Genomic DNA, 12,028 nt, shown 5'->3' with positions numbered 1-12,028 from the left:
CATTATGACTTTACTTCATGGATTGTGTTTTTTTGCAAAGGGGAAGGATCTAATTTATAGGCAAGAGGCTTGAGGGATTGAGGGCTAAGATGCAAGGATGGGGAAAAGCTCATGGAGGGCTCAGATTGCATGAGAGGAGAGCACATGGATTGTGCTTTCTTACAACCAATTAGAGAGTGACACATGTCACAGGGTGAGAGGAATGAGGAAAGGAGAAGGATGAGTCAACAAAGGAGGCTCAAGGGATAAAATCTTCATAAAGACCCTCATAATGGCTTGTAAGAGAAATGAAAGGGCATGGAAGAGTCATTTATGGCCTAGTGGGCTTCATAAAGTTTTATGGTTGGGATATTTTGAGGGAGATGAGAGAAATTTTGAATTGGGCTTGATTAGGAAGGTGTTAAGCTTGCTTAGGATTGTGCAAATGATTAGAGGATGGATTAGGATGGTTTAGGATTAGCTTAGGGATATGCAAGTGGATGGCATTTAATGAGGTGGGTGAAGGAGGAAATATTTGTTAACTTTGGCTTGGGTTAGTAAGTCTTAACCCATTTTTAGGGAATGTGACAAGGTTAGGAGGGGATTAGGATTAGGTTTAAAGACATCTTCTAGAAGAGTCTAGACTTTGGATGAGGATTAAGACTTTCTAGAATAGTCTAAAACTTCCTAGGATGAGGATGAAGACTTTCTAGAAGAGTCTAGAACTTCTTAGGATGAGGATAAATTATATTTTTAGGAAATAAATAAAGTTTTATTTATTTCAAGGGTTTGGGTTGAGGAGATATTTATTTAAAAAAATTTAATAAACATGAGGATTAATATTTAATCTTAATTAAATATTTTGTGTTGGGATTAGGGGTAGGAAATGATGGGATTAGCCTTTAGTCAAAATTAAAGAAGGATTAGAAGATTTTGGAAGATGTTAGTGGTCTTAAGGAAATTGGCCAAGTTTTGGGCAAAAAATAAATTTTTTATTTATTTTGGGTTTTTTGGTCAATTTATTAATTAAATAATTAATAAATAAAGAAATACTGTTTAAATAAGATTTAAACATTTTTGGGAGGGATTCCTTAATTAAATATTTTTAATTAAGATAAAGGGATTTAATGGCATAAAAATAAATTAATTAATTAATTAATAAATGATGATGTCATCAGAAATTTTTTTCAGAAAATAAAAATATTTTATTTTCTAAAGGATTTTTAGGTGTCTACACTCCATACTAAGAAACTAAACCAAGATCAGTGTCAAAGTTCCAACCATGGCCTTCAAACGTAAACATGATAACATGATCTAACCATCTCAACCAAAGAGATAACATGCTCCATATGAAAATACTATAACATCTCAAAACTCTAAATGCATATAAAGAGTATATCATGACATAATAATGAAACTACCCTAACTCCAAAGATAGCATGTCAAGTGAAAACATAAACCACACCTTTACTAAGAACAGTATGAGTCCTCAAGATGCAATAATCTCCACACACCATGAAGAACCATCTCCACATACCATGAAGAACCATCTCCACACACCATGAAGATAAAAAGTGCACCATACAAATGTCAAAGGCACTTCTATAGCACTAAGATCTAAGACAAACCTCCAACATCTGCAAATGCTCAATAAATATATCAATGTCAACAAAATCCCACTCAAGCATGGTACCAAGGCATCATAAAACCCATCTCCTACATGAAGATCCCCTAGGTCTACACCCACACAACCAAAGTGTCAATAGCAAGTGAAATCAAGATCTCCAAATCCAAGAAGATACAAACCAAACTAGGAACTACTCCTACACCGTTACCTCATCAGTGTCAAAAGCTCTCAATAAACTATGATCACTATCAAAAACTCTTAATAAACTATGTATCCAAGCTATCTATGACATCATGATGAAAAAAATATCATCTAACCATGAGAATCAAACAAGGCATCAAACCATTAAAGAACTCAAAGTGCACATCATGTCAAAAGAAAATAAATAACCATGATCCTCAACCAAGAAGACATACCACCATAACCAAATTAGGAATCCAAACCAATGAATATCAATCATGTACCTATATATCCAATCATGTCATGCCAAAATCTATAGCACCATGATCACATCCATGAACCAAGCATCTAGCTCTGAATATGTCCAACCTGACAACAAAATAGTCAACCATAATGCTCCACCATGACTTTACTTGGTAATAACATCACATCCCTTATACATGAAGAAAAATTAGAAAATCATGTGACTTAGGGTGTAGACAACCCAAATCAAAGCCACCAATCTGAATATGCATCAATAATGAAAGATCAATGAGCAAAGACAACCCATTTTCAAGCCATAAATGCAACATATATGTATAGACCACTTACAACACTGCACAACTTATAGACCCAACAAGTCATCACACATATCCAAACCAAACACTGATAACCATATCATCATGAGACCAATCTTAAATATAATGGCATCAAATCTTAAATCTCCAAAATATACAATGTCACAAACTCATAATATTACCATAGTCAATATATATGAAAAACCATTTAGATCAATATATCACTAAATAAATCATGCCAAACATACACCAAATGAGAACCAATGTGTAGATCTTTCTTAGGGCTTTTTGTTGACTACTCGAAGTCCAAAATTTGACTCTGTATACCTAAGTTATGCCCTAATCTATGCTCAAAATAAATAACATCTACCTCTTTGGCTCTTAAAACCTAACAAAATGTCAAAATCATAGAACCAAACCTACACCAAGTTGTAGTTCTTTTAATTAGCTTTACAATGCCTATAAGAAGTCTAAAATCTAATATTATAAGAGAAAGTTATGGTTGTTTTACTAAGACAATCTTTTTACCATTTTCAATGTGAATTTTTGTTTGTGATGAAAATCCTGACAAGATTAAATTTGATGGCCATTATGGGCTAAAACTAAAAAAATCTTTCATTTCCTCTTAACATGGCCAAACTAGGGCATATTAAATATCAAAATTTGTGAAAATATCGACCCGAATCTAATGGTAAGGTTTTTTTTACCCATGAGGTCATTACCACAAGCCACCCCCTAAAAAGCTCGTGTAAATGAAGCATCTGAAAAACCCTTTTACCTAACAATTTCACATGCCCAACATCTACCAATATCCATCATAACAACAAACTCAAAATCCTCATATTTCTAATAAACAACTCATAGATCTTTCTATTTCTTTTAGCCTCTCATGCATGCTGATGAATTACATCTAGGGTTATGATAATAAAATCATAGCTCTAATACCACTTGTAAGGAAACTTGTAAGAAATAATATAACCATTTCCACATAACTCATAATAGATGTAAAATAAACATGCAATTGAAATCTACATGTAAGAGAATAGACAACATGCCCACAAAAATTGTGGTACAAGATATGCTTGGGAAACTCTCATTGAGAAAAAAAACCCAGCCTCCAAAAGCATCCATCACCATATATTATTTAACAAAAATTACTATTGCAATAAAATCATGGAAGCCTTCAAAGCCATAGCCAGAGTGAAGAAATCCATGTGAATAAGAATGAATCCATACATCCCTTTCCATACTTCCAACCTTCACAAATTCTCCCTTGGCTAACCTATCAAGCCTTGTCCCACTCAACTCTTACTTTTTGCCCTTTTGTCTTTTCACACCACTAACAACTACCCTTGTGGTTGCTTATATAGTAGCAAGTCCCAAAAAACCACTAAGTGGTATTACATAAACCATGTGCTACCTAACCCATTGACCCCACATCTAATATTGAAAATTTAATTCTTTTCCCCAATATTAAATAATTACATGAAATATTATCACAATGTTACAATACAACTCATCAAGTATATATATTGTTAATCTTTACATTTTGCAAGTCCATCTAGGTGCAATATTACATAATAAAATAAAATAATACAATATAAAAATATTATGCAATGTGTGCAACATCCATTATCTCAACATGATCCAATTTATCATCTCCTCTGGGTTAAGATTTTCCAAAAATGTGGGAACTTCAAACTTAGGTCTTTTTCCAATCTTGGAGATGACCCTAAAAAATACGTCTTCCTCTAGGTTTAGAACTAGCTCTACTTCGGTATTTTCTTCTACTTCATCCTCATCCTCAGTTTCATCTCTTATAGGAAGATTTATTCCTCTATGTACTTATTCTTCCAATGCTTGCATTTGTCTTTAGAGGGCTCTACAACCCTCAGGTGTAACACCTACAACTCTTTCGCCATGATCTCTTTGTATAGGCATTTTCACACTTTTACTGAAGCCTAAGTGCAAATTGCCTCACAATCAGTGATCTACCTACACCCTCAGCTCAAACCATAGTCCTAGTGCGAACTACCTCATAGTCTGTGATCTATCCATACACTCAAGAGCTCTAGCTTTGATACTACTTGATGAAGGGTGCTCCCCTTAATACCATAAACTCATAATAGAAGCAAAGAAACAACAAGAAATGCAACAAAAAATTATAGAATTCTTATTTACATCGCAAATGCGGTATTATAGAATTCACAAGTACAATATGCTAACCCACATGGGCACCTTCATTACAATAATCTACAAGACGAGCTGCAAACTATAACCCAGAGCTGCCCTAGACAATGTTCGAGCCTTTCTTAAATAGGCAATTTTATGCCACATAGGACAGTTTTAGACAATGAAACTTAATACATAGGGCTGATAGACCCTAACAACACATATAGAGTCAGCCAAATACATCTTTGACAATTATTTTTTGATATTTTGAATAGCCCAACTTTGGAAGGCCATAACTCTCGAACTGCTGCTCTGATTGGCTATTATAACCACTTTTTAGAAATGTCAGCTCCTAATTTATAGGCTCAAAATGGTGCAAGTACCCTTCGATCAAGTTTTAAGACCTCATTTAAGCACTATTAGATATCCAATGGTGAGCTTGAAGATTTTTCTACAACTTTTTCCCACCTAAAATCTACAATAACTTCTTTGATACTTAAGCTAGAGAAATGAGATTTTTATGGTAGGCTTATAACTCTAAAATGAACCTTCCTGTAGAAAATGAGAATATTCTGATATGACAAACTTACTAAAAATAGAAAGTTCCCATAATAGTAACCACCGTATCTACAAGTCCTTATTAAAATAGAAAAGACTAAAAAGAAAATTATTTTTGGGTGATGCATGATTGCTCTTACTCAAAAAATATAGTTGTGGATGGTTGTGTCTATTTTAACCAGCCATAGCTAATGTTTCTATTTTTTAAATTTTTAAATTATTTTCCAAATTCTTTTAGTTACCAAGATGTACAAGAAGATTGAATCTCAAAGGCATGTTGTGGTGTATTGGTTGAGTTGTATCATCTTGTTTCAAATGGTCATGGGTTCTATTATTCTGACCTTTTCTACTCTAAGTCTTTAAAAATCCTTGTTAATTTTTGAGCTCAAAACTTAATTCTTTTAAAAGACTCTTGAAGAGTTGTGTAGGCAAGTTCATTGAGGGTGAGATTGAAAAGTGGAAGGTTCAAAGTTTGAATCTCTTAGATAGTTCTTTAATCTATTTTATTTATTTTAGCTTTTTACTTTATTAGTCATAATTACAAATTAATTATTTATGCAAGACAATAGATCCAAACAAACAAAAATACATACATACATACATACATACAGATAGATAGATAGATAGGTATTGAATCATAAATGTGTGAACCCATATATACTTAGATAAACATGTCTATTTAGACATAAAAGTGGAATTTTCAATAAGGATAAAAGTAGAACATCATTAAACCAAACAAAATAAATATAAAAATCCCCAAGATCATAATTTGGGGAACTAACTCATCTAATGGGAATTCTATGCTCAAGGTGCCTATATGGAGCATGGTTTCATCTTTGGTTAGATAGATAGATATATATATATATATATATATATATATATATATATATATATATATATATATATATATATATATATATATATATAGATAGATAGATAGATAGATAGATAGATAGATAGATAGATATTGAATCATAAATGTGTGAACTCATATATACTTAGATAAACATATACATATTTAGACATAAAAGTGGAATTTTCAATAAGGATAAAGGTAGAACATCATTAAACCAAACAAAATAAATATAAAAATCCCCAAGATCATAATTTGGGGAACTAACTTCTCTAATGGGAATTCTATGCTCAAGGTGCCTGTATGGAGCATGGTTCATCTTTGGATAAATAGATATTATAGAGGATTTTGTACCTATTTCTTCACACACCTACATCACCAACTAGTGCACATGAATATCTACACATATTATCATGATATTTCACACATCATTACAAGTATCAAGTGGGTTGGTAGGGTTACAAATCCATGAAACCTATAATCCACACATGAAAGCACATAAAGAATATCATAAGAAATGTATCTCTAAACATCTCGTGTAAAGTGACATCGCATCTCCAATCACTAACATAAAACATAAATATAGTATCTCATAATAAGTCTCAAATCAAGTCGTTAGGGTGGAACTACATCCTCCTCCCTAGGACTAGGCTTTCTCTTAGAAAGATAACAAATAAATATGGATAGGATGTCCTATGTCTCTCAGTACCCTCCCAAGTGACAGATGACTCATCATTAGCATCCCACTGAACCATGGCGTGCTCTATGATATGACTCTTTAGGTGTAGGGTTCTCTACTAGAATATGCAAAGTAACTACAAAGCTAGCTACACATTCCCAACTTGTAAGGAATGCTAATCCAAGACATGAGAAACATCAAGAATATACTCTCTAAGTACAAAATATATGAAAAAAATCATGTATATGAGTGAGGTTAGGTGGCAAGGAAAATTAGTAGGCAACAAGTCCAATCCTCTCCAAGATCTCAAATGGTCCAACAAATTGTGGTGCTAGTCTAGATCATTTCCCATATTTGATCAAACTCTTTTGTGGCCTCAATCTTAAGAAAAAATTACTACAAATTACAAACTACATGTCAATTCTATGGGCATCAGCATATTTCTTTGGCTTATCATGTGATGTCACCAAGTGCTCTATGATCCTCTATACCTGTCTCTCCATATACTAAAGAATCTCCAGCCCCAAACTAACTTTTCCCTTAAGGAGATCCCTACTCAAGGGAGTATAGAAAGGTTGACCATACAAGGCCTAGAATGGTACCATACCAATTCAACTATGATATACATTATTGTAATAAAAATCCAAAAGATATAAGTAATCCAAACCTCTAAATGACTCTGGCAATCCATAACATACATTTGAAGCATATCCTCCAAAACTTGGTTAATCCTTTTTTTTTTTTCCATCTATTTCTAGGTGATGGGCCAAACTAAAGTTCACTTGAGTACCCAAGGTTCCTTGGAATGATGACCAAAGTTCTAAATTAAACATTGGATCTCTATTTGAGATAATATTTTAGGTATTGCATGAAGCTAGACAATATCCTTCATGAAAATTTTGGCTACTATGTTGGTTGTATAAGAAGATTGAATAGGATTGAACTGTCCTACTTTGGGAGCCTTTCTATAATCACCATGATAATATCATGCCTCTGGGGTATCGAGGGTAATCCTACAATGAAATCCATCAAGATGATATCCCATTTTCATTTGGGTATGAGGTTGTAGGAGGCCTATCGAGTTCTAATGTTCTACTTTTACCCTTTGGCATTCTAAACATCAAGATACAAATACAGCTATATCTCCTTTCAACCCAACCCAAAAATAGAGCTATTATAAATCCATGTGTATTTTCTTAACTCTTTGGTGGTCTGAGTAAGATTCTTTATGTATTTTTGATAAGATGAAATATGTGATCCCCTCAAGAACATATATTCTTCCTTGATGCCTTAAAATCTCATCTTCCTCCAAGTGCTAATTGAAAAACTTAAATTCAATGTTTTTACTAGAATCTATTACTAACTTAGCTTCCTAATACCACTTGTTAGAAGATAGGCCTTGAAGAATCTAGCAATGTATGTCAAGATTGAGATTAAGGGAGGAGACTTTGTGTCTTTTCCTACTAAGAGCATCTTCTACTACATTTTCCTTTCCTTAGATAAAATTTACATCAAAATTATATTCACATATAAATTACACCCACCTTCACTACCTAGCATAGATATTTGGTTGATTTAGGATGTACTAAAGGGTCATGTGATCTGTATACAACTCAAATCATTGTTGCATGTTCCAAATTGTGGGTGGGGTAGTTGAGTTCATGATATTTAAACTTCCTTGACTCATAAGCAATCGCCCTTCCCTCTTGCATGTGAGTTTCCCCTATGCACTCTAAAGATGTATTGGTACATACAAAAAAATTTCTTGAAGGATTAGGTACTGTGAGAATTAGTGCACTAGATAATTTCTATTCAAGACATTGAAATGATTCTTTACACTTTTTTGACTGAATAAATTGTTTCTATTTTCTTTGGAGTGATGTGATTGGTGGAAAATCTTAGAAAAAACCATCACAAACCTCAAGTAATATCTAACCAAGCCCATAAAACTTCTCACTTCAAAGACACTAGTAGGGGTCACCCAATCTACTATCACTTGAATCTTAGCAAAAATCTATTGAGATTTCATCCCCAAAAATTACATGTCCTAAGAATTTTACCTCTGTCTAAGAAAAGTCACACCTATACAAATTTGTGTACAGTTGATTTTCTCTGAGACACTAGAGGACTTGCCTTGAATGTTTCTCATGCTCTTCAATTGTTTTGAAATACACATGTATATTTTCCAAACATATTATGAAAAATGTGTCCAAGTAAGTTATAAAAACCCCATCCATCAAGCTTAGAAATGTCAACCACAAACTGATAATGTATTTGATAGTGAAATATTGTTAGATGATTATGATTGTATGTAAAAGAGTCATATTATTTATTATATTGTCATTAATGTCAAAGTCTTAGTTGGATGGACATTATGCTAACTTAGTAGAGAATCATACCTTTTGTTTGATGAAGAGGATTTGAAGAAAGTGTGATGAAGACATAAGTGATCTATGTAAGGTATTCAATGAGTACTTGAATGAGTTAGATATTGACAATGTAATATTGGTTTGATTATTTTACAATTATTTATTTCTGCAAACTAACAATGTAATATTGGTTTGATTATTTTACAATCATGTATTTCTACAATATACTGAAGGACACAAGCCTAACCAAGTGACAAGATTAATGAAGGGAGACCACATTCACCAAGTGAATTTAGTATTACCCAAGCAATTGGAAAAGGGAAAAAGGAACTTAGTATTGCTCAAGTGAGTCGATATTAATCAAATGATATATTGCCTAAGTATATGTTATTTTTACCAAGTAAAAAATGGATGAACAAGATTGGAAAGTTAGAATCTAAGGCCAATTTTTATGGAAATATAGAAACTTTGAGTTGATCTAAGGCACAGGTCAAATTTTGTTACAAGATTAACAACTTGAAAATTCAAGAAGGATCTAATGATGTATTTTCTAAGTGTCTAGAATCATTGTATGAAGTTTTCAATATGTAAATTTAATATGAATGTAAGATCGAAAACTATGATTAAGAGACAAAAGATGAAATAATTTGGAAGCATTAAGAAAACTATTTAAGGAGGACACTAAGATATTTTAGGCTAATGGTTCTTGAGTTTTTTATTGATCATATTACTAGAGAGTTGAGTTGTCATGAATGCAAAGTTAAGGAAGATGAAAGAAGATTGTTGAGCCAAGTAAATCAAGCAAAGGAGTGTGTAAGAGAAGAATTAATTCAACCAAGTTAGAATTACAAAGTGAAAGGAGATCCAAGAGTGATATCAAATAGGGAAAGAGAAAGAAGATAGATCTAAACAAGAAAAGGTAGTTTCAATTCTTACTAAATCATTTCTATTGTTACTAAATAAAAATTGTAGTAGAAATTTTTGGAAGAATCAAGTGGACCTAATAAGTCTATGAAATCCTATATGGTAACATGAATTAGTGTTGTTTGTAAGTCCTTTAAATCAGGCCACTCATTAGTCAGGCACAAGGAGTGATAAGGTGTAGATGATCTTTTGGCGAAATCCTTTAGCAAGGTCACATTAACAATGTGTATGTAACTTCTAACAAGGTTGGCTCCTAGAAGAGCTTACTTTAGAAGAGTGAAATTTTTGGGTTTCCAATCCTAGTTGGCTTTTCCTTTCATAGGGTTTCAATGTTAAAATATTGGTGTCAAATATGTGAATTTTATTTGTCTTGCAGATTGTTTAACATGTTTTATATTTTACCATAACTAAGTAATCAGTGAAAATTTTATTGATACTCAGTAATGCAAGGAACATTGAGTTAATAGTCTAGGATAAAGGGATTGAAAGAGTTAATTAATGATATCAATGAGTGATTATTGTTAATTATGATGTTTTGTTGATATTGAATTTTCTTGAAGGGATTGTAACATAACTAGACATAAATGATCCACACACCACATGACCCCCACCACCACAATTATCTAACAATTGGTATCAAAGCTAAGAGTTTGGAGAATGAATTTTAAAGAAACTTAAGCTAAGGATTAAAAATGTATAAGAGAGAGGTACCAAAGATAACCAAGGAGATTATTTTTTCTCATGGAAACACCAAATGAATTTGTACTTATTTATTATTGGAGATAATTTCACACATTGGTTAGAAAATAAACACACTAACTTTGTTGGTCCCATGATTGTGGAACAAATGAATGGGAAAAGAAATCACAACAGTCTAATGATTGAAAATGCATTTTCTCTTAATGATGCCAAGTTTGATGATATCAAAAACTGTGCTCATGTTGAAAAAAAATGTGAGATAAATAGAAACTACTACATGGAGGAGATCATAATGTTAGAAGAGCCAAAGCTTAAATATTGAGAGGCAAGTGTTATGAGATGATATTGAAAGGAGATGAGAAAAGGCACAACATATAAACTGAATAAAGGATATCATAAGTGCAATCAAAGTTTCTAGAGGTTGTAAGTAAGATTCTCAAAACTCTTATATCTATAAATATGCCATTAATGTTTTTACAATTCAAGAAGTAAGATCTATTCCTTGAAATGATCTGACACTAGAAAATCTAGTTGGTCAGTTGACTGCATTTGAGTTGAGAAATCATAATAACAATATAATTTCCATGGGAAATGAATTTAAGTCTTCACAAACCATCAGTAATTCATACCATCAATAATTCATAGAAAGAGAAGAAAATTAAATAAGAAAGTGAATCTGAAACTAAAGATGATTTGGATGAGTTGGAAACATTTCTTGCAAGAAGTTTATCAAGAGGTAAAGGTAAATATGAATGTAAACTTGCCCTATCCAAAATTCACTAGGTGAAAAGGCATGTTGTACCAATCTATGGATGAATTGTAATATCTCTATGGAGTTGATGCATAAGTTTTCACACTTTAAGAATATTTATGAAGTTGTGAAAATAACTATGATGAAATTGATGTAATCAGTACATGCAAGGTACAATCATAACTACAAGTTTTTATAAGTTTCATGTTGAAATTTATAATGACCTTTGATATTGTTGTTGGTGGGGTAGAGAGTAATAAAAGGGGGAAGAATTAGTAAATATGATAAGATAACTAAATGAGGGAAAAGTGTACCTAAAAAAGGAGAGAGTAATCAAATGATGAAGTATACCCCTAAGGGGGAGAAATTTGCACAAAAGAGAGAAATGTTAAAGGAAGAGAGATTACCCAGAGAAGAAGAACACACAATAAAGAGAGATAGTTGTTATAGAAATTAAAATGAGATTGAAGATTGAACTTGCACTAAGTGATCATATCCTAAGGGGGAGAAATGTTGAAAATGTTGAAGAAGTTGTTATTGCTAAAGATATTGATTGACTACCAGATTGAAGACAAATAACTACAAAGTTGTATTGTTGATAATGCATACATTTAATTTTCTTATATAGTGTTTTGTAATGTAAAATCTTGTTATGTATTTATATCAATGACAAAGGGGAT

Source organism: Cupressus sempervirens, chromosome 8 (genome assembly GCF_028749045.1).
Source record: "Cupressus sempervirens isolate cs-2001-9-10 chromosome 8, ASM2874904v1, whole genome shotgun sequence".
Taxonomy (NCBI): Eukaryota; Viridiplantae; Streptophyta; class Pinopsida; order Cupressales; family Cupressaceae; genus Cupressus; species Cupressus sempervirens.
This window is presented reverse-complemented; position numbering follows the sequence as displayed.